Source organism: Loxodonta africana, chromosome 16 (assembly GCF_030014295.1).
Source record: "Loxodonta africana isolate mLoxAfr1 chromosome 16, mLoxAfr1.hap2, whole genome shotgun sequence".
NCBI lineage: Eukaryota > Metazoa > Chordata > Mammalia > Proboscidea > Elephantidae > Loxodonta > Loxodonta africana.
Window position 1 is genome coordinate 14457049 of NC_087357.1, and position 24656 is coordinate 14481704.

General features: G+C 46.3%; 1 pseudogene; it reads right to left on the reverse strand.

Annotated features, from left to right (window-relative positions):
* The window catches only part of LOC100661391 (UDP-glucuronosyltransferase 2A2-like), a 43256-nt pseudogene extending 19113 nt beyond the window's left edge, over positions 1 to 24143 (reverse strand).
* Between the last annotated feature and the right edge of the window lie 513 nt (positions 24144 to 24656).

Consider the following 24656-nt stretch of genomic DNA (forward strand, 5'->3'; position numbering starts at 1 on the left):
ACTGCCAACCAAAAGGTTGATAGTTTGAGTCCACCAGCCACTCCTTGGAAACCCAGTGGGGCAGTTCTACTCTGTCCTATAGGGTTGCTATGAGTTGTAATTGATTTGACGGCAATGGGTTTGGGTTTTTTGTTTGTTTGTTTTTGTGAGGAAGGAGCATCTCCTTCTCTGGGGAGGGAGGGTGGAAGAGCTGGGGGTCTCCATGCATGTCCCCGACTCCCACTAATGCCTTTGTCCCTTGGGCTGGAGGGGAGAAAAGTGTCATTCTCTGCTGAGAGCACCATCAACCCAATTGCCAGACGTTCTCACCAAACCGTGACCAGCTGGGGCCCAGGCCCAGAATGGCAGGGAAGAAGGAATGGAGGGAGTTGTCCAGAGCCTCCAAATAGGGATTTCAGGGTTGGTTTCCCTTCTCGGGGATGAGGGGGTGGGAAGGACCCAATAACCATGAGTTGACCTGAGCCTCTGGCTACTTTGTTGTTGTTGTTGTTAGGTGCTGTCGAGTCGGCTCTGACTCGTAGTGACCCTGTGTACAACAGAAGGAAACACTGTCTGGTCCTGCACCATCCTCAAAATTGTTGCAATCTTTAAGTCCATTGTTGCAGCCACTGTGTCAATCCATCTCCTTGAGGGTCTTCCTCTTTTTCACTTGACCAAGCATGATATTCTTTTCCAGGGACAGGTCCCTCCTGATAACATGTCCAAAGTAAGTGAGACAAAGTCTCACCATCCTCACTTCGAAGGAGGTTTCGGGCTATACTTCTTCCAAGACAAATTTGTTCATTCTTCTGGCAGTCCATGGTATACTCAGTATTCTTTGCCAATACCATAATTCAAAGGCATCAGTTCTCCTTTGGTCCTTTTTATTCGTTGTCCAGCTTTCACATGCATGTGAGGCAATTGAAAACACCATGGTTTGGGTTAGTCCTCAAAGTGGCAACTTTAGGGTAAGGAATCTGAGATCCGGAACACTTCCTAATTTTATTCTCTTTATATTTTGAGCATTTACATTGCTATGATCCATCCCACCCTACCTGGCCCTTTTTATTTTTAATAAAGTGATCTTTGCAAAATCACAACCATTTCCTTTCGGCTAAGCAGCAAGTGACTACCCCCAGCCCCCCCGCCCCCGGCCAGTCACGTGGTAGCAACAGAAAAGAGATTAAGGAGGAGACCCAAGCAAGGTAAGGCTGGAGGGGCCAAGAAGGAGGTGCTACTGTGGTAATGCCCCTCCACCCAGCTGCCAGCTCTGGGCTACTCACCCTTTTGCATCCACCGAGGGATTAGTTTTTTTATATTAAGATGTCATCCACATACCACTCAATTCACCGTTTTAAAGTATATAATTTAGTAGCATTTCCTACAATCACAAAGTTGTACAACGATCACCACTATCTAATTCCAGAATATTTTTGTCACTCCAAAAGTAACCCTGTACCCTTTAACTATCACCCTGCAACATTTTCATCCCCTCCAGCCTTCCGGTAGATTAAACCAAACAAACAAAACCCCAGAACCGTTGCTGTCAAGTTGATTCCCCATAGGACAGAGTAGAACTGCTCCATAGAGTTTCCAAGGAGCTCCTAGTGGATTTGAACTGCCATCTTTTTGGTTAGCAGCTGTAGCACTTGACCACTATGCCAACAGGGTTCCCAGTAGATTAGGCAACCACTAATCCACTTTCTGTCTCTATGAATTTGCCTTTTCTGGGCAAGGAATCATAAAATAGGTGGTCGTGTGTGCCTGGCTTCTTTTAGTCAGCGTAATGTTTGAAAGGTTCATCCACGTTGCAGCATAAATTGGTACTTCATCTGTTTTTATAGCTGAATAATATTCCATTATATGGATAGACCACATTTTGTTTATCCGTTCTTCAGTTGATGGACATTTGGGTTGTTTCCACTTTGGGGCTATGATGAATCATGGTGCTAAGAACATTCATGTACACCTCTGGGGATTTTTCTCCAGGGATTCTCACCCTCCAGGTTTAGGGAATGAGAGAGGCAAAGAAGGACGCCTCAAAGAGCTCAGTCTGCCAAGAGATAAGAGAAAGAAGGAACACTTAGATGTATTGAGTACTGTGGTACAGTGGTTAAGAGCTCAGCTGCTAACCAAAAGGTCCACAGTTCAAATCCACCAGCCACTCTTTGGAAACCCTCTAGGGCAGTTCTACTCTGTCCTCTAGGGTCACTATGAGTCGGAATTGATGCGATGGCAACAGGTTTGGGTTTTTTTGGTTCACTGTGAGCTAGGTGATGTACCCAACGTTGTGCGGTCAACTTTCCTTTTACAGATGAGAAGACTGAGTCTTGGAGAGAGAAAACAATTTGCCCAAGAATACGAAGCTGTTGGACTTAAAATTTGGGGCTACCCCCCTGGCACTACACTGCTGTGTGAAAAGATAAGGCATAGAAAACTGAGGTCAAGTGTCAAAACATTAACTAGTCCTTCAGAGTCACCGATAACAAATCTGGAAGAAGCGTTATCATGGTGTCTTTCCTGTAGGAATTTGAGGCCAAAAGATGTTGTGTGACTGTCTCAAGATCACACCACTTGCTCGGGACAGACCCAGGGCTGTGACCAGGGTCTCCATTTAGGGGAAGGAGAGCTGGGTGTGCCCAGAGACACCCAGAAGGCCTTCTGTGCTCATCAGAATTATTCACGTAACGAAATCCCCCAAATTGTACTGGCTTACAGAAACAACAGCTCCAGCCTCACTCATGTTGAGAACGGCCAGCTGGCCACTGACTGTGGCTTTGCTCCTTTACCCACAATGAGGGAGCGGCCCATGGCTGGAATAGTGTGTTCTCTTCAAAAGTTTACATCAAGGATACACTTTTCGCTTTTCAAAGAGCTCTCTGAAAGCGATATACCCCTATGTAAATTGGCATGCCCAGTGTCATTCAGAGACAAGGAAGGGGGCTGCTGCTGGCCACTGCAAAGGAATTTGTCAGAATAGCCTACTCTATACATTTTGGGCCCTTTATAGTTTGATAAGGAGCCCTGGTGGCACAGTGGTTAAGCACTCAGCTGCTAACCCAAAGGTCAGGTGGTCCAAACCCATCAGGGGGAGAAAGATGTGGCAGTCTGCTTCCGTAAAGATTTACAGCCTTGGGAACCCAAGGGAGCACTTCTGCTGTGTCCTACAGGGTCGCTACGAGTCGGAATCGACTCAACGACTATGGGTTAAAGTCTCTGGGTGGCGAAAACAGTTAAACGTGTGACTACTAACCAAAAATTTGGTGGTTAGAACCAGGGGTGAATTATCCAACGAGCAAGTAAGGCTTACTTGTGCTTACTTACTAACCTGTAATGAATAGTTTCACACAAATTTCTCTTTGATGTGGTGTGGTGAAACTCATGTGAAATTGTTCACTACAGATTAGTAAGTAAGCACAAGTCAGCCCATGCTTACTTTGCTTATTGGATAATCCACCCCTCGTTTGAACCCACCCAAAAATGTCTCAGAAGAAAGTCCTGATGGCCTGCTTCCAGAACGTCACAGCAATCAAAAACCCTGCGGAGCACAGTTTTACTCTACACACATGGGGTCACCATGAGCCCAGGCAGCTCTAGGGCAACCGGTTGGTTGCTGAGCTCTAAAATGGTTTCAGAGACTACCTCCCACCCCATACACAGATTCGGATTCCGGTCTGTGTGCAGCCCAGGCCTCAGCCTGTTTTAAGCACTCCATGGAACCTCCAATGAGCAACCAGAGCTGGGAGCCACTGGCCAAGAGGGCCCACGGCTGGGCGGTGGGAGAGGAGACCCTGCTCACTCCAGCGATGCTGGTGTCTAATTTCTCCCAGCCCCTGCAGCCTGCCTGGCGTCAGCGTGCCCACTAAGCCAGCTCCTCCCAGACAGGCAGGCTGAACCATAAATTTTAATTCAAAACTTTTCCTTTTTATTATTTTCAAATGCTCAAGGCCCTAAACAAGATGAGAAGCTCTCACTGTGACCGCAGCACAACCGAGGTAAGGTGGGGTTGGACAAGGCTCCTCCCAAGGGGGGTCTTATTCTGGCTGCCTGGGAGCCCTCCACACATGCAAACGGGAGACTCTGCATCTGTGGATACTGTTCTCTCCCAGCGCGAGCCAGGGGCTTCGCCCTGATGAACTCTGTGTGGCGGCGCCGTCTCCAGAGCCTAATGGAATGAAAAGCCAGATAATCGTGGATAATGTGGGTGCTGACAGGTACAGTCGCCTCCTCAGTGAAACACACACAACTTGTTGCAGCTTGAAGTCCTGCTGCCCGCCTGCAGGCATGAGCTCACCTGCTTTCCTGGGTTGTTTTGTTTCCTGAAGCTCCACCCAACCCTGTGGGCCTAAGTGGAGCCCGTTCCTCCCGGGCCTCCCGCCTGCAAAACTGAAAAGCCCATGCCAAAGGCTTGCTTGGGGCTTGGAGGGCAGTCCTCGCTTTGTCTCTGCCTGGTCCTCCGTGGATGCAGTATGGGAGTGAGAGGGTCCCTGGCAGAGGCCACCCTGGGTCCACGGCTCTCCTGTTGCATTGGTGAGCTATAGGAGTTGGATTCGTCTGGGGTGGGTCCTGAGAGTCTGCATTTCTATGAGCCCCGTGGTGATGCTGCTGATGGGACCACAGCTGGAACAGCAAGGCCTGAGGGTTTCTGACTGGCGCTGGTCCAGGCCGAAACCCAAGTGGGGCTCTAAAACGCACGCCTCTCCTGGTTTATGGACAGAGAAGCTACACCAGGCATCACGGGCTGACCCATTCTTGGCTGGGGATGACAAGTAGTGGGGATGTCACTCAAACGCTGTCAATAGAAGGGGCCTCCCTTTTTTCCCTCACTTCCATCTTCCATCTGCTGCCCAGAACCCAGAACACAGTCCCTTGCGGGATTACCTCTGTAGAAAAAGCTCCCCATAAAAAGAAAACCAGATGCTACAGAGTCAGTTCTGACGCATGGCAACCCTGTATGTGTCAGAGTAGAACTGTGCTCCATAGGGTTTTCAATGGCTGATTTATTTGAAAGTAGATCTCCAGGCCTTTCTTCTGAGGTACCTCTGGGAGGACTCAAACCTCCAACCTTTCAGTTAGTAACTGAGCACTTTAACTGAGTCTGCCCCACCCAGGGACTTCATAGACCAGGCACGGAGTGGGCATTCACTCACTCAATACCTGTTAAAACACAAATGTGGGGAGTACCTAGTCCTTGCTTCACCTGCTTAGGAAGCAGTCTATCCTGACAACAGAACAGAAGCGTAGCAGGGTTCAGAACAGAGGGAGCACAAAGAGAACCTCTAAGCAAAGGAGAGAAAGCTGGGTGCAGGATTCCTGCTCTCGGTTGGTAGGAGAGACACAGCGCTGAGTCTCTCATTCAAACACTCCCATCATCTCTTTGCCAAGGAAGAAAGCCAATTTCTGCAGCTCAGCTTCCCACACACAGGCCGCTCGGCTTCCTCCCCAGGTTCAGAACGTGAGCCTGACAAGTGTAGAGGGGTCTGGGGGTGTGAGCGTAGAGGACCCCCTGGACGAACAAGCTTAACCCCAAAGCCAAGAGGCAAGGCCCCGTCTGGGGCGTGCCTCCCAGGCCACTGGGGTCCTTGGTCTGTGTGACATCACAGGGCTTCTGTGATAGGACAGATGCATGTTTGTTCCATCTTTTGTGTTTCTTTGGGATGCAGGAATATTTTAAGTGTTCCTTGGGCCCCGAGCACTAATTTTTAGGGATTCACTCCATATTATATCAAATTTTTTTTTTTAACATTCAAATGCATTTTTATTTAATTATTGGAGAAGTGAGGGATGCCTAGGTGGCACAAGTGGTAAAGTGCTCAGCTGCTAACCCGAAGTTGGCAGCTTGGCAGCTCAAGTTCACCCAGGGGCACCTGGGAAGAAAGGCCTGGCAATCTACTTCCAAACACGCAACCACTGAAAACCTTACAGAGCACAGTTCTGCGCTGACACATATGGGGTCACCACGAGTCAGAAGTGACTGAACAACAACTGGTGTTTTGAAGTGGAGTGATGGCGGACTTTTAGACGTAGTCTTGTGTTTTGTAGAGGTTGAATTTGACATGTATTCACTTGCATTTCGTTTTTCCACGCCCTCTTCCTGTGTTCTATCTAGTACCTGGACACTCCACCCTGGCTGGGGAGTGGGCCTGCGGGATGGGGACAGGGAGGTGTGACTTCCCTTTTCTTCATTTGTTTCCCTGGGCAGGCCTCAGTGCCCAACTAATGACCCCTCCAAGCTTCCCCCTTCTCCAGGAGAGAGGGCGGTGAGTTTCCATTAGGGTACAGTACCGCACCTGAAGCCGTGAACTCAACGACAGCCCCAGACCTTAGCCCACCAGGAAGTCAGAGAATCAAGAAATCAATACGCAGGCTTGCATTTTCCTCTCAAGGGACTGCTCAGACATGATTGTGCAGTTTCTTCTCCTTGATGTGGTGTGAGCCCAAAGTTATTCTAGGGACCCTGGCTTGTGCTTAGCTGGCAGTGCCATCTGCCCAGAGGGGCTCATGCCCAGGGTCGTTGCAGCTCTGGTCTCTTGGTAGCCTGCAGCTGGTAACCCCATGTGTGGGAACAGGCCCCTTTAACCCCAGGTGTCTTCAAAGCCCACCCCAGCCAGCTGCCCCCGGAAACACACCTGCAGCCCGCAGTCCCCTGACCCCGGGCTGGGCCGAGCAGGTGTTCGCCTGGGCTGCCACCCTCCACATTCTGTGGGCACCTCCCCCCGGGGCCAACCCCGACAGGCTGCTCAGACAGAGGCAGGTGATGGGGGCTTGGGGCCCCCTCTCCCTCCTGGCTGGGCCTGATTGCAACCCAGATGTGAGCGTCAGAAGGGACGAAGGCTAGCAGGTTCACAAGGCGAGCGGCTCCCGCTTGGAATTCTCTGGTAGCCAGACGCCTGCCTGGAGCGTGAGGCCTGGGACGGAGGCAGCCGAGAGAGACAGCGCAGGGCTGCCCAGGAGAGGCTAATTAAGCCCTCCCCAGACCCAGGTTCCTTCCAGGTTGCGCTCTCTGATCTCAGGGTCACCTCGGGCATTCTGAAGTGCAGGAGGAAAGGGGGCACCGTGATTGAGAAGTTCATCAGGGCTCTTAGGATGGATTCTCATGAAACTGACATTGATACCATCCTCCCTCAATTGGCTCCTGAAAAGAACCATAAACCATGCATAATTCTGCCTCCTTTCTGAGGCGCTCCAGTCGGCTGGCCTTCAAGTGGGCCCTGGCTTGTCCTCTGTAGGTCAGGGGGCCCCATATGTATGTGATTTTGCGACGTGTTGCCCCACTCCTGCCCCCAGAAATGCCTCCCCGCCTAAGCTGTGGATGCTGAAATCCCAAGTAGCACGTTAGCCCTGGCCTCTGGATCCCTGCTTCAACAGCACAAAAGCCACTGTCCGGGTTTCAGCGTCCTGAGAGGCAGGACACCTCAGCAGGAAGGAGCCTGGTCCAGTCTTTAGGACTGGCCTTCATGGCTAGATTCCCACCCTGTGTTTTTCTAACAGTCAACAAATCAAAAAATGACCTCATTTTTAGATCTAAGTTTTCAGATGGGTAAACTGAGGCCCAGAAAGGGTTAGGGACTTATGCAGGGTCACCAGGCTAGAATGTAGCACGAAGTCCTCTGGCCTCAAACCTGGCGGTCACTGCAGCTTTGAAATTGTTGTTCTTAGTTGCTGCGGAGTCAATTTCAACTCATGGCCACCCCAGGTGTTTAAAGGAGAACTGCCCCATAGGGTTTTCTTAATGGAAGCAGATTGCCAGGTCTTTCTTCCTTGGAACAGGTAAGTGGGCTTGAACTGACAACCTTTAGGTTAGCATTCGAGGGCAAAAAGTTTGTACCACCTAGTAGTGGACTGAAGCCCTGGTGGCGCAGTGGTAAAGAGCTCGGCTGCCAACCAAAAGGTCAGGAGTTCGAATCCCCCAGGTGCTCCTTGGAAACCCTATGGGGCAGTTATACTCTGTCCTATAGGGTCGCTATGAATCAGAAATGACTCAACGGCAACAGGTTTAGCAGCAGAGCAAAAAGAAAGTTGGAAAGCTGAGGATGTGTCAAGCATACTGAGAGGCGCCAGATAGAAAGCGTTAGAGCCTGAACTCGGTTCTCATTGCCACCTTTGGTCATTTCTAGATTGTTGACTGTTAGAAAATGCAGGTTGGGGAACTAACAGTGTTCCAAAGGGTACATTAGCTTCAGAAACTCTCACACCAAAGAGCTGACGTCTCTCTGTTGGGCTCATCCCTCGCTGGATGCTGGGGGTGGACTCTGGGCTGGGCAGAGCACACGCTCCCTGAGAACCTTGTTCCCCAGACAGACCCCGCATCAATAAATAGCAGCAGCTCATTTTTGTTCAGGCTTTGAAGAAAACCAGATAATAGTGAGATCGACCCTGTTTCGCAGTGGTGATTTCTTTTAAAAATAAAAAAGGAGACAGACAAATATCTGCCTGAATCTGTAAGCCCCGTCCCTGTGGCCAAGCCCCAGGAATGCCGCCCTGGCTGGAAAGCATCCAGCCTCAGCACTTTGCTGAGCCATGGGTTCTCAGGCCAAAGCCTCTGCCTGTGATTCCAGCTCCCAGAGTGGCAGAAGGCGTGTGGAGGGGAGCTGGTCTCAAGGCCCAGGCCTGGGGTCTACGGCACCGAGTCTCAGCTCCCAAGTCTATGGAATGAGGGCACTTGGGCTAGGGTATCTTGAGACTTTCTATTTTTATACCTTTAAGGAAAGAGTAGAACTGCCCCCTAGGGTTTCCAAGGAGCAGCTGGTGGAGTCGAACTGCCAACCTTTTGGTTAGTAGCCACTCTCAACCACTGCGCCACCAGGGCTCCTATCAGTTGTAAGGCATAAACAAGTATTATAAGTATTTCATAGAATTGCAATAAAAATTCATGAGTTAAGGCACTTAGCCCAGTGCCTGGCATACAGTAAAAAAAAAAAAAAAAATCCCCCAAAATATTCATTCTAAAAATTATGTATTTCTAATTATAAAGATAGTGCTCTCATTATAAATAAACTTAGAAAATACTAAAAAATACAAATAGTAAAATTAAATTCATCTGTAATCCAAACTTCCAGACATGGTATATTATGGATATAGAGCCTTCCAGGTTTTTTTCTATCCAGAAACTTAATATATGTATATCATAAACTGAATATATCTCTATCGTGTACCATAAATGGGCTATAGCTATTTATAAAGATGGAATCATGGTGTTTGTGTTGTTTGGCTATAATTTCACTTTTTATAACACTTTATGAACTTCTTTTCATATCAATAAATATCCATCTGATTCGTTATTCTCAATGACTGCATAGTTGTCCATCATAAACAATTTTTCAATGAGCATTCTTGGACATAAACAGTCACTCATTGCCTGATGATTTTATCCGGATAAACCTTAAAAGTTGAACTCTCAGAGTCAGACATTTTTAGGGACACACGGCCCCACGCCCTCCAGAACGAGCCCACCAGTGAGAGCTTCACTTTGAGGTCTTTTCTGATGCTGACAGTATTTATGTGTGTGTCATGTGTGATTCTCTCAGACTGCAGACATCTTGTCTATGGAACACGGACCATATGCAACCTTTCCAAAACACTTTCCAGAAAGCCTAGATAGCAAATATAATTCAAAGTTTGGATCTTTGAACTGTTAATGCTCTGGCACAGAGTAGTTGTTGTTGGTTGCAATCAAGTTGGCTCTGACTCATGGCAGCCCCGTGTTCAACAGAATGAAACGTTGCCTGGTCCTGCACCATCCCCACAATCGTTGGTCTGCTTGAGTCCATTGTTATGGTCACTGTGTACTGTGAGTGCCTTTCAACTCGTCTTCTAGCACTATTCTATACCGTATTGGACAATATTCTGAAAACCCATAGGTTTTCATCAGCTGATTTTCAGAAGTAGATCGCCAGGCCTGTCTTCCTAGTCTGTCTTAGTCTGAACGTTCCGCTGAAACCTGTCCTCCATGGGTGACCCTGCTGGTATTTGAAACACAGGTGGCATAGCTTCCAACATCATAGCTACACACAAGCCATCACAGTATAACAGACTGACAGATGGGTGGTGAGACACATAGTAAGCACTCAATAGATACAGTGAACCCCAGAGGTCCTGGTCTCCAGACCTTCTGTTAGCCCAAGCCTGGAACCATTCCCAAAGCCAACACTTCAGACAGGAATTGGACTGGACTATAAGACAGAAAGTGATACTGGTGAGGAGTGAGCTTCTTGGCTCAAGTAGACACATGAGACTATGTGGGCAGCTCCTGTCTGGAGGGGAGATGAGAAGGCAGAGGGGGACAGGAGCTGGCTGAATGGACATGGGGAATACACGGTGGAGAAGAGGAATGTGCTGTCTCGTTAGGGGGAGAGCAACTAGGAGTGCACAGCAAGGTGTACATAAGTTTGTGTATAAGAGACTGACTTGATTTGTAAACTCTCACTTACAGCACAATAAAAAATTTTTTTTAAAAAAGATACAGTGAGTGTTCAATGAATGAAAAAAAGTCAGAGGTTGTTATGCAATTTGGACCCTAGTTCAGCCTGATGAATTTCTCAGTTTCTTCTTTTTTAACCAGTACTTTCCCTGCCCTGCCTTTGATCCTTGTAGGCAGCTCTCTGAGACAGGAGCAACCAGCTTACATGCCCCTCGCAGAAAAACAAACTCCAAACAAATGCCCTCGACCTTTCACTACCCACTCAATTTGAAGGCCGTTGATGGCATTGAGAAAACGGTGGTGTAATATGGGTAATCGTATTTCCCAAACTAAAGACTAGAAAACGAGGATATTATCTGATTTATTAACGTATTTATGTGGAAAAGGTTGCATAATAATATTATTTCATGAAGTGAAAATTATAAGAAATTCATATTTCAGTGTCTATAAAAAATCTGCCACATTACTATGTTAGAGTTGTGTAGCTGTTATAGCCCACGCAACCTAAAATATTTACTGTCTGGCCTTTTGCAGAAAAAGTTTGCTGACCCCTGGCCTGGAGGTATGAAAGAATATTTGGCAGTAATGTACTTTTAAGGAGCCCTGGTGGCACACCGGTGAAGAGCTCGGCCACTAACCCAAAGGTCAGCAGTTAAAACCCACCAGCCACTCCGAGGGAGTGATCTGCTTCCATAAAGATTTCAGCCTAGGAAACCATCCTATAGGGTTGCCATGACCTGACAGCACACAACAAAGGAAGTTAAAGGAGCCCTGGAGGTGCAATGGTTAAGCGCTTGGCTGCAAACCGAAAGGTTGGCAGTTTGAATGCAGCCAGAAGTTCCATGGGAGAAAGACCTGGCAATCTGCTCCCATAAAGATTAAAGCCAAGAAAACCCTACAAGGCAGCTCTACTCTGTCCTATAGGGTCCCTATGAGTCAGAATCCACTCGATGGCACACAACAAAAACACAATGTACTTTTAAATGTGCGTGCCTGAGTGCAAATGTGTGTAAAATATGCTTTTCCTTAGAGTAGTGATTCTCAAGCTGTTGGTCTCAGAACCTTTATAAAATCTTGAAAATCATTTAGCACCCCAAAGACCTTTTGTTTATTTGGGTTATACCTATTGATATTTGCTGTATTAGAAATGAAAACTGTGAAACATTTCATTTTTTTTTATTAATTTGTTTAAAATAACATAATAAACCCATTACAGGGTAAGAAAAATAATACGTTTTTACAAAAAACAACTGCATTTTTCAAAACAAATATATTAGTTGAGAAGTCGCACTGTTTTACACTTCTGTGACTCCTTAATGTCTGCTTTCGTAGACGACAGACGGATGACGGTAATTGCTCCTGCATCCACTAGGCTATGATTCTATGTGTCACATCACTTCTGGAAAACCATGTACTTAGGAGGGAATAAGAGTGAAAAAGGCAAATAGGCAAATTAGTATTGTTATGAAAATAGTTTTGGCCTAGTGAAACCTCTGAAAGAGTCTTGGGGACCCCCAGTGTTTCCCAGGCCACACTTTGAGAAATGCTGGTTTGTTGTTCTTGGCAGGTGCCATGGAGTCAGTTCTGACTCACGACGACCTACGTACAACAGACCAAAACACTGCCCGGTCCTGCGCCATCCTCACAATCGTTGTTATGCTTGAGCCCATTGTTGTAGCCATCGCCGCTTCCCTGGGCGTTGATTGTGGATCCAAGTAAAACGAAAATCCTTGACAAGTCATTTTTTTCTCTGTTTATCATAATGTTGCTTATCGGTCCAGCTGTGAGGATTTTTGTTTTCTTTACGTTGAGGTGTAATACATACTTCATCAGTAAGTGCTTCAAGTCCTCTTCACTTTCAGCAAGCAAGGTTGTGTCAAATGCATATCACAGATTGATAATGAGTCTTCCACCAATCCTGACGCCACATTTTTCTTCATGTAGTCCAGCTTCTTGGATTAATTTGCTCAGCATACAGATTGAGTAGTATGGTGAAAGGATGCAACCCTGACAAATATCTGTCTTGATTTTAAACCACGGCTATCCACTTGCTCTGTCTGAATGACTGCCTCTTGTTCTATGTACAGGTTCCTCAGGAGCACAATTAAGTGTTCTGGAATTCCCATTCTTCGCAATGTTAACCGTAATTTGTTATGATCCACAGAGTCAAATGCCTTTGCATAGTCAATAAAACACAGGTAAACATCTTTCTAGCATTCTTTGCTTTCAGCTGAGATCCACCCAACATCAGCAATGATATCCTTTGTTCCGAATCCTCTCCTGAATCTGGCTTGAATTTCGTGGTCCATGTATTGCCACAACCATTTTTGAACTATTCAGCAAAATTTTACTTGCATGTGATATTAATGACATTGTTTGATAATTTCCACATTCTGTTTGATCACTTTTCTTTGAAATGGGCACATATATGGCTTTCTTCCAGTCAGTTGTCCAGGCAGCCTTCTTCCAAATTTCTTGGCATAGAGAAGTGAGCGCTTCCAATGTTGCATCTGTTTGGTGAGACATCTCAATTAGTATTCTGTCAATTCCTGGAGCCTTGTTTTCTGCCATTCCTTTCAGTGTAGGTTGGACTTCCCCCTTCAGTACCATCGGTTCCTGGTCATATGCTACCTCTGAAATGGTTGAACGTTGACCAATTATTTTTGGTACAGTGAGTCTGTGTGTTCCTTCCATCTTCTTTTGATGCTTCCTGCATCATTCAATATTTTGCCTATAGAATCCTTCAGCATTGCAACTCGAGGCTTGAAATTTTCTCTTCAGTTCTTCCAGCTTGAGAAATGCTGAGCGTGTTCTTCCCTTTCAGTTTTCTATCTCCAGGTCTTTGCACATGTCATCATAATATTTTGATTTCTCAAGTTGCCCTGTGAAATCTTCTGTTCAGCTCTTTTACTTCATCATTTCTTCTGTTCATTTCAGCTACTCCACTTTCAAGAACAAGTTTCAGTCTGTTCTAAGATCCGTCTTGGTCTTTTCTTTCTTTCCTGTCTTTTTAATGACCTTTTGCTTTCCTCATTTATGATGTCCTTGATGTCATGCCACAACTTGTCTGGTCTTCGGTCACTAATGTTCAATGTGTCAAATCTATTCTTGAAATGGTCTCTAAATTCATATGGGGTATACTCAAGGTTGTATTTTGGCTCTCACGGACTTGTTTTAATGTTTTTCAGTTTCAGTGTGAACTTGCATATGAGCATTTTATAGCCTGTTCCACAGCTGGCCCCAGGCCTTGTTCTGACTGATATGGACCTTTTCCATTGTCTCCTCCCACAGACGTAGTCAATTTGATTCTTGTGTATTCCATCTGGTGATATCCACAAGTATGTTGTTGTTGCTGTTGTTAGGTGCCGTCAACTTGGTTCTGACTCAGTGAGCCCATGCACAAATGAGAGAAACACTGCCCAGTCCTCCGCCATCCTTACTATGCCTGATCCCATTGTTGCAGCCACAATGTCAATTCATCTCATTGAGGATCTTCCTCTTTTCTGCTGACCCTCCACTTTACCAAGCATGATGTCCTTCTCCAGGGACTGATCCCTCCTGACAACATGTCCAAAGTATGTAAGACACAGTCTCACCATCCTCGCTTCTAAGGGGCATTCTGGTTGTACTTCTTCCAAGACAGGTTTGTTCATTCTTTTGGCAGTCCATGGTATATTCAATATTCTTCGCCACAACCACAATTCAAAGGCGTCAATTCTTCTTCGGTCTTCCTTACTCATTGTCCAGCTTTCACATGTGGTTGAAAATACCATGGCTTGGGTCAGGTGCGCCTTAGTCTTCAAGGTGACATCCCTGCTTTTCAACACTTTAAGGTGGCCCTTTGAAACAGATTTGCCCAATGCAATGCAGCTTTTGATTTCTTGACTGCTTCTTCCATGTGTGTTGATTGTGGATCCAAGTAAAATGAAATCCTTGATAATTTCAATCTTTTCTCCATTTATCATGATGTTGCTTACTGGTACAGTTATGGGGATTTTTGTTTTCTTTATGTTGAGGTGTAATCCATACTGAAGGCTGTGGTCTTTGATCTTCATCAGTAGGTGCTTCAGGTCCTCTTCACTTTTAGCAAGCAAGGTTGTGTCATCTGTGTAACACAGGTTGTTAATGAGTCTTCCTTCAATCCTGATGCCCCATTCTTCTTCATATAGTCCAGCTTCTCAGATTATTCACTCAGCGTACAGGTTGAATAGGTATGGTGAAAGGATACAACGCTGATGCACACCTTTCCTGACTTTAAACCACGTGTTATCCCCTGTTCTGTTCCAACTACTGCCTCTTGATCTATGTACAGGTTTCTCATGAGCACAATTAAGTGTTCTGGAATTCTTGTTCTTCACAGCTTTATCCATAATCCACATGATCCACACAGTCGAATGTCTTAGCATAGTCAATAAGACACAGATAAACATCCTTCTAGTATTCTGTTTTCAGCTGCGAGCCATCTGACATCAGCAGTGATATTCCTGGTTCCATGTCCTCTTCTGAAACCAGCCTGAATTGCTTCCATGTGATATTAATGATATTGTTTGAAATTTTCCACATTTGGCTGGATCATCTTTCTTGGGAATAGGCATAAATATGGATCTCTTCAGTCAGTTGGCCAGGAAGCTGTCTTCCATATTTCTTGGCATAGATGAGTGAACACTTCCAGGGCTGCAACTGTTTGTTGAAACATCTCAATTGTATTCTGTCAATTCCTGGAGCCTTGTTTTTCGCCAATGCCTTCAGAGCAGCTTGGACTTCTTCCTTCAGTACCATCGGTTCCTGATCATATGCCACCTCTTGAAATGATTGAACATGCAACTAATTCTTTTTGGTATAATAACTCTGTATATTCCTACCATCGTATTTTGATGCTTCCTGCATCATTTAATATTTTCCTTATAGAATCCTTCATTATTGCACCTAGAGGCTTGAAGTTTTTCTTCAGTTCTTTCAGCTTGAGAAACGCTGTGCTTGTTCTTCCCTTTTGGTTTTTCAACTCTAGCTCTTTGCACATGTCATCATATTACTTTACTTTGTCTTCTCAAGAGCCACTCTTTGAAATATTGTGTTCAGTTCTTTTACTTCATCATTTCTTCCTTTTGCTTTAGCTGCTCGACGTTCAAGAGCAAGTTTCAGAGTCTCCTCTGACATCCATCTTGGTCTTCACTTTCTTTCCTGTCTTTTCAGTGACCTCTTGCTTTCTTCATGTATGATGTCCTTGCACAACTCATCTGGTCTTTGGTCACTAGTGTTCAATGCGTCAAATCCATTCTTGAGATGGCCTCTAAATTCAGGTGGTATATACTCAAGGTCATATTTTGGTTATCACGGACTTGCTCTGATTTCCTTCAGTTTCAGCTTGAACTTGCAGATGAGCAATTGATGGTCTGTTCCACAGTCGGACCCTGGCCTTGTTCTGACTGATGATACTGAGCTTTTCCATTGTCTCTTTCCACAGATATAGTTGACTTGATTCCTGTGTGTTCCAACTAGTGAAGTCCATGTGTATAGTTGCCCTTTACGTTGATTGCAATGAAGAAGTCATTGGTCTTGAAAATTCTATCATTCGATCTATTGTTTCTATCACCAAGGCCATATTTTCCAACTACAGATCCTTCTTTGTTTCCAACTTTTGCATTCCAATCACCAGTAATTATCAATGCCTCCTGATTGCATGTTCTATCAATTTCAGACTGCAGAAGCTGATAAAAAACCTTCAGTTTCTTCATCTTTGGCCTTAGTGGCTGGTGTGTATATTTGAATAATAGTCGTATTGACTGGTCTTCCTTGTAGGCGTATGGATATTATCCTATCACTGACAGCGTTGTACTTCAGGATATATCTTGAAATGTTCTTTCTAAGGATGAATGCAACACCATTCCTCTTCAAGTTGTCATTCCCAGCATAGTAGACTATATGTCTGTCAGTTTGTCATACTGTGGGGGCTTGCATATTGCTGTAATGCTGGAAGCTATGCCACCGGTATTCAGATACCAGCAGGGTCACCCATGGAGGACAGGTTTCAGCTGAGCTCCCAGACTAAGACAGACTAGGAAGAAGGACCTGGAAGTCTACTTCTGAAAAGAATTAGCCAGTGAAAACCTTATGAGTAGCAGCGGAACATTGTCTGATATAGTGCTGGAGGATGAGCCCTCCAGGTAGGAAGGCACTCAAAAGATGACTGGGGAGGAGCTGCCTCCTCAAAGTAGAGTCCACCTTAATGACATGGAAGGAGTAAAGATTTCAGGATCTTCATTTGCTGATGTGGCACGGCTCAAAAAGAGAAGAAACAGCTGCAAACATCCAGTAATAATCGGAACCTGGAATGTACGAAGTATGAATCTAGGAAAATTGGAAATTGTCAAAAATGAAATGGAAGGCATAAACATCAATATCCTAGGCATCAGTGAGCTGAAATAGACTGCCATTGACAATTCTGAATATCCACATGTATAGCCGCCATTTATATTGTTGAAAAAAGTTATTTCCAATATGAACAGGTTGTTGGTCTAGCATGCGATTCCAGAGCCATTTCCATCACCAGGCTTGCGTATTCCAACCACTGGTCTTTCTTCTTTGTTTCCAACTTTCACATTCCAAACACCAGTAAGTATCAATGCACCTTTATTGCATGTTTGATCAATTTTGGACTGCAGAAATTGGTAAAAATCTTCAATTTCTTCATCTTTGGCATTAGTGGTTGGTGCATAAATTTGAATAATAGTCGTATTAACTAGTCTTCCTTGTAGGTGTGTGGATATTATGCTATCACTGACAGGATTAAAGATACATAAACCCAAACCAAACCCATTGCCATCGAGTCGATTCTCATTCATAGTGACCCTACAGGATGTAGAACTGCCCCACAGGGTTTCCAAGAAGGAGCTGGCAGATTCAAACTGCCGACCTTATCAGTTTGCAACCAAGGCTCATTTTAGAGAGACATACCCTTTACCCACGGAGGACAGGATTCAGCTGAGCTTCCAGACTAAGACAGACTAGGAAGAAGGACCTGGTAGTCTACTTCTGAAAAGAATTAGCCAGTAAAAACCTTAAGAATAGCAGCGGAACATTGTCTGATACAGTGCTGTCGTGGCATAGGGACATTTATATGACAATATTTGGAGTGAGTGAAGCCTTTATGAGCGAGATGGCTGGGCTGGGGCAATGGGGGCCTCTCTTGCCTCCCATCCCAGCAAGGTGACCAGCGTGTCAGATGGAAAAGGTTAGGACAACACAGGCCATGGCCTCATTTGTCTTTCAAAGCTGGGCGGGGCCAGCCACTCACCTGCTGTCCCTGGCAGCCGAAGCCTTAGGGAGAGAATCTCCAGAGCAGCAATCCCTCCTCCGTGTCTGAGCCTTCCCACAGGCTCCATCTGTCTCCCCTCCTGCTTTCCCCTACCCTTCACCCTCCCCCAGGAGCTGGGAAGCTGGAGAAGCTACCGTGGCATGCCACCCTTTCTGTCTTTGGAAGGACCAGAACTGTTCCCGTTTGCATCCAAGCTGACACATCTGTCTGAAGCCCCCTTTAGCCGAGGAGACATTTCCCCTGGAGATGCTGCTGCTCTAATAGTCTCCCCAGGGCTCTCCTTGCAGCTGCAGCAAGTCAATGCCTTTGGCACCATTTAGGTGCCATGATCTTCTCCCCCGAGGAATATGGGATTCAGTCAGTCTATTCTCATGCCTGCTTTTGCTTTTTTTTTTTTTTTAATTGTTGTTGCTACTCTGTAAAGTAGAAGGACAACCTGAGCACCAAAGTAAACCAGAACTGCTCTGAGCATGACGGTGAGGTCTGTGGTGTGTGTCAGACTTCAATATGACAGAGTCTGGTAACAGTGTTAAACCGGTTGCCACCCAGTCAGCTCCAACTCATGGCAATCCCGTATGTGTCAGAGTAGAACTAGGCTCCATAGGGTTTTCAGAAGTAGGTCACCAGGTCTCTCTTCGGAGGTGATGCTGGATTACTCAAGCCACCAAACTTTCGGATAGCAGCCGTACACTTTAGCCATTTGCACCATCTGGGGACTCTGATAATGGTAGTATTCTACATTTGTTTTTCTGTTCATCAACTACCAGGCACTATTTCAAGCACTTAGGACACAGGCTTCAAGTCGTGTACCCCAATATCTGCTTTTTCCCTTCACTTTAATTCTAGAATTCCGAGCTTTAAGCTAGGCACATGACTTCCCAGTATGGAGACTACATCAGCAAGCCTTGCTTGGATTTAGGCGTGGCCATGGGACCAACGGCTGGTCAATACGATATAAAACGGGGCCCTTTGCCTCTAGTTTCTCTCTTCCCTCTTTCTGCTGACCGGGGTGAGAGCCTGATGGCTGAAGCTCCAGGGGCCATCTCGGGCCACTGAGTGGAAGCCACTTACTGAAGTTAGAAGGAGCCTGGGTTCCTGACACCATGGACAACATACCAGCCCTGGACTGCCTAGCTCTGCCCTTTATTTATGGGTAATAGGAATACACATCTCTGATAGGCCAGAGTTGTTTGGGGTTTTCTGTCACAAACAGCTGAATATAATCCTAACACAGAGCTTTAGGAGTTACCTTCATAGCAAAATTATGACAAATGAGAAAACTGAGGCACAGTCAGCTCTTGTGAGCAGTAGGAGCTGGCTCCACACACCCCTGTGTGTAGCACTAGGGCAAGCCCTCAAAGAAGGCGCCTCTGAAGGGCAAGGAGCTCCCAAGCAGCGTGTAAGTTCCTTCCCCATTTTATGTGATGGACCCCAGAGCCAGGAGCATTGGGATTTGTGGAGCAAATCCGTACTTAGCTTTGGCCAAGGTGTAGAACAGGGCCCTTCTGCTTCATGAGGGCAAACAGCAGTAAAGCCTCTAACCAACCCTAAGGGGCTCCTAGTTTGACAGTATCTTCAGAAAAAAATCACTACAGAAGGATGGAGTGGAGAAAGCCCTCACCTTCTGCAAGGTAGATGTACGGATGGCTGTGGACAAGCCCGTCTATAGCTCTCGGAGTTTTGAAGACTTGCCATCCTAAGCAGGCTAGAAGGACCTTCCCTGAGGGATTTGAAAAGTGCAGAACAAACTTTTAGACAAGAAGCTGGTGAGAGTGCTGAGCTTGCCTTGTGAGAATCAACCCCAAAACAAAACAAAACAAAACCCGTTGCTGTTGAGTCAATTGTACTCATAGCGACCCTACAGGACAGGATAGAACTGCCCCATAGGGTTTCAAAGACTGTAAATCTTTACGGAAGTCGACTGCCACATCTCTCTCCCACCCACTCCCTGGAAAAAATATTTGCCCCCACCAGTCAACCACAGAGTTTGCATGAAGTGGCTACGCTATATTCAACAACTTGTTTCCTAGCATAAATTAATGTTTAGTTGTGGAAAATATAAACATATAAAAGGAAAATATAAAAATTACACTCAATCCCCAGTAACACAGAGAGAATCACTGGAAACTTTTTGGTATTTTTTTCCCATTCTTTGGAATAGGCTGTATGTTTAAGTTTTATATCCTAAGTCATTCACTTAGCATTATATCATAGTCATAGCCTAACACTTAAAAAAAAAAAGAGTTAATGGCTGCATAATATTTGAGCATTTGGTCAATAGCAACTCTAGTTGCCAGATACATTTCCTGTCTTTCCTAATTTTGTCTAATTGTTCAATACATTGACTGTCTTCCTTAAAAATGTGTCAGTTTATCTGATAGCCATGCGTCTGTAGAACTAGTATAATGTAACAAAAGGTTCTGACCCTTTTTAAGGCTCTTGATTAACATTATTAAATTGTTTTACCGAAAGTGTTTATCAGCTGTAAACTCCTACCAGCAGCGCGTAAGGGTGCACGTCTTACCAAACACCCTGTAAAGCGCTTTGATGGGGGAAATGGGTTTGGGTTTTCATCGTTGGCTTGATGTATATTTTTGATGAATAAATTTGAATTATTTGAGATGGTTGTTTAACATTTGTATTTTTGTTATTTCCTTGAGTTCTTCGTCTGTTTTGCACTGTCATGTTAACACTGCTCTCCCTGTGTTTGCAGTTGCCTTGCCCATAAAAAGAAGATTCTTTGTGATACTTTTCAGAAACAGCTTCCCAGTGTTGCTGACACCCGCAAGTTTTAAAGTTTTTACACTCAAACCTAATGATCTTTTACTATTTGACTTATTTCTAAGCCTTTACATGTATGAAATCCTTCTCTTGAATGTGAGTTTTACCTATGTCTTCTATTTTTGTCATTTTGCATAACTCTTAAATGCATGTGGAATTTATTGTGGTGTCTGGGGAGAACTAGGGATTATCTCTAATTTTTTCCATGTGGTTTGTCCTAGCATCACTTATTGGCTGATCTTCCTTTCCTCTGGTGAAGTGGTTACGAGCTCAGGCTGCTAACCAAAAGGTCAGCGGTTCGAATGCACCAACTGCTCTTTGGAAAGCCTGTGGGGCAGTTCTACTTTGTCCTATAGGGTCGTTACAAATTGGAATCGACTCGATGGCACAAAACGAGAAGAAGGATGTCTTCATTAGAGTCTCTATTGAGACCTTCTGTTATATTGCTCCATCTGTTGATGTTTTGATTTGGCTATTGACATTTTATAATATCTTCCCCCTCCCCCCCTTTTTCCTTCCAACAGTATAATACTTGTCATTTTTTTCATTCTAAAAATATTCTAGGCTGGGCCAAGCAACCAACATTTTCTTGAAAGGATCATTTCCAGCTACTGCAGGTCTACTCTGTACACAGTGTTGGCCTGAGCAGCCAGCATTGTCTTCCCATGGTAACAGTCAGGTTTAAGGCTTTCCCCCAGAAAATTGCTCTTTCCATTTTTTCCCTGCTCCTGCTGGCGTTTGCTTTGGAAAACGAGAACAGAGTGAACAAAGAGCTTGGGTCTTTGCTGGGCCACCCAGAAAGGAAATTATTTTTAGGGTCGCCCTCTTCTTATTAAGGGTATCCCTTGCTCTTGGCCGGGAAGCAAACACACACATTGCACCCTGGCAGAGGAACACCCATAAGTGAGAGTGGTAGCTGCTCATTCAAGAACACGCCGCCAAGGGTATGGGCCCGACTTGTGACTGTATTGCTGAATTATCTTGGGTGCTCTGCGTCACTTTCTGGAATTCTGCCACACCATCTATAAAATTAGGCTACTGGACTGGACACCCTCCCGGCTCCAAGCCAGTGTAACGGTGATAGACAGTGCATCCAGAATCCTGCAGGGAAACCTTCCAACTCTGCCTTGTTGTCCCTGAAACCAGCGTTTGTCAGAACTTTCCGGTGGCACTAAGTTGACATCTTTGCATTTCCCTGAGCCTTCTGGCTTTGTGAACTGTCCCCTTAGATCCTAGCGATAAAAGTCTTCCCAAGCCTGAAGCAGATAAAAAGCAAGAGCTGTACAAGAGAAGAAGAAAGTTGTTTTTCCTTCCTCTCGTTAGTTTTCACTTCTGACTGACTTAAACATTTGTTCGACTTTTCCTGGAAACTTACAAGTTTAATTTGGAATGGGGTCAGGGAGAGAAAATTCTGCTGAGTATAGAATGCAAAAATATGGCTGCTAATGAGTGGCAATGATTTAACAGGAAACAAAGAAGAAAAATATGAATTTTGGAGGAAAATAAGCAATTTCACCATATTTCCACTCGCCCCAGCTCCAACGTCATCGCTTCTAGGGGTAGCTTGGATGTGTTTCTGATGAAAACACAGTAAATATTCCTGAAGCCTGTCCATTTTCCGGCCTGGACAAAACGGGTAGAAATGACAAATTTCCTAGATCAACTCCTCTGGTTTTAAAACTCCTCATGCTTTTCCCCAGCAAAAATAGGCCGAATCAGGCAACAGCACAGAATATGGCAGCAAATTTCTGCTTTAATTAAAAAAAAATTTTTTTTTAATCCGTTAAGTTTTCGCGTTTGTATTGTTTGTGTGTGAATGTGTGTGTGTTTTAGATACGTTTTGATATAGTTTAGGGAAATATCACAAAAGAATGTTCTGCCTCCCCATTAGAAATTCTGATTTCTACACTATTAATTGGCATTTTCAAAACACCAACTGCCCAGTTTGAAGTCTACGAATAAGACCCAGGCCCAGATGCGGCGTTTACACTCGAGTTCGTTTAACACTTCATAAGCAGTTCATTAAACTGATAACCCTTTAAATAAGAACACTGGCTCTTTCACACTCCCTCAGCCTGTAATTGTCCTGAGGCGCCAAATGAACCGTCCTACACTGGGAACCACGAGAATTTCCATTCCTGATGTGTCTCTCATAATTATGGCACCCTGGTCCCTGCCTGACTCAGAGAGGGCCGGTGAGAGCCTGCACGCCCCAGTGACCGCTCATACAGTGACAGGCCACGGCTGGTGCGCCGGGGACACCAAGGTCCGGGAGGACGCAGCGCAGACGCAGGCGCGAGGCTGAGCCTACCCACGCTCCTGAGCGCCAGCCGAGCCTCCTGGCTCTCAAGAGCACCTTCTTTCTAACCAGAAACCGGTTTCCCAAGAGCAAAGCTCTGCGTTTTTAGAAGATTCGGATGAAGGCTCCCCACCACTTGAGTTTCCCATTCCCAGCTCTGCTGCCCGAATTCTCTCAAAGGAACAAGAGACCGTGACCCGGGGTCCCGTCTCTGGCAGAGGCGTTTAGGCCTGGGCATAACAGATTATCCTAGGTGGCAGGATGCCTTGGTGTTTGCTGACTTCCCACACTGCACACGCAAGGACAATTAGGGTTAACGTGCATGGGCTATTTGCTATGGAGGTCCCTGGGTGGTGAAAACGGTACTACTAACCTGAAAGTTGGCTGTTCAAACTCACTCAGCAGGACCACGTAAGAAAGGCCTGGCAATCCACTTCCGTAAACATCACAGCCAATGAAACCTTATGGAGGACAGTTCTACTCTGTAACACATGGGATGGCCATGAGCCCACTCAAGGGCAGCAGGTTTGGGTTTTTTGTTTTTTTGTTTTCTGGTTTGTTTATGTGCAATGTTCCGGGCAGAGTGCTGAGCTCAGCGCGCCTGTCACAAAATTCCACAGCCACCCTAACAACTGATGGAGTCCCTTATCATCCCCATTTTGCAAAGAGAGAAAAAACCCCGTTGCGGTCGATTTTCACTCATAGCGACCCTATAGGACAGACTAGAACTGCATAGGGTTTCCAAGGAGCGGCTAGTGGATTCCAAAGGCTGACTTTCTGGTTAGCAGCCGAGCTCTTAAGCCACTGGGCCACCAGGACGCCATAGAAAGAAAGGTAGGGACGAATTAGCACCCAAGACAGGGCGCGTGACCCCCTCGCTATGACCCTGTGAGGCCATGGGGCGTGTGCAGTGATTTAGGGGTCTCGAAGCCTGGATCCTGGGGTTCTGCCCCGAGGGAAGCGAGAACCCGGTCGACTCGGCCCTCGAGGTGCCTGGGCCCCTCCGCCCGCGTTCCCACGCCTCCCGCCCGGGGATGATTAACAGCCCCGCGGACCTGATGGCTAACTGGCCCGCTGCTGATTAACCTCACCCGGGCGGCGGCGGGCGGGAGGCGGCCCGCCAGCGGTCCTCCAGGCCCGAGCCCGGAGGTCGCGCGGAGCCGAGGACCGAACCTCCCAACCTCGATCCCGGAGCCTAGAGTCGGCAGCTGGTGTGAGAGGCCCGGAGGCTCCGCGGCCGCGCGCACAGCGCCATCGCGTGGCCGACGCGGACAGCGCTCCGAGGCCTCCTGCTCCGATCTCCCGGGACCAGGGTGGATCTGGGCGATCGCGGCCCTATGAAGGGCCATGGCGCCCTTTTGGGAAAAACCCTGGTTTCCAGCGCAGGTCATGGGTCGGCTGGCTGCAGCCGCAAACGGGATGTCCCGGTGGGGCCCTGCTTGGCGGGGGCTCCTTGGTCAACCTTGAGCTCCGAAGCCGGGGAGCGAGACCCCCAGCCTCCACCTCCAGCGGGCCTTGGGGGAGGGGAGCAAAGGGTCCTGGGAACCTCTGCTTCTTTGGGACTGCATGGGTCCCTGGACCTGGGCAAGTTCATATTAAAGTTCACAGTACCATTCATTCATTTGTTCTGTGGCTCATTCATTCATTCAACAAAAACTCACTAAGCACCTACTGTGTACGGGGGCCCAAGGTGAATGCTGAGGACGCGGAAGAGGATAAAAGAGGCGGCTTACAGACCTGGGGGCCTCTGTGTGCCGGCCTGGTGAAGCCCCTGGACCCCCTTCTCAGCAAACCAAACCGGTCTAGAAACTGCAGTATAATTTCAAAATAGCACTGAGCACAGGACATACCTAGAGAGCTGC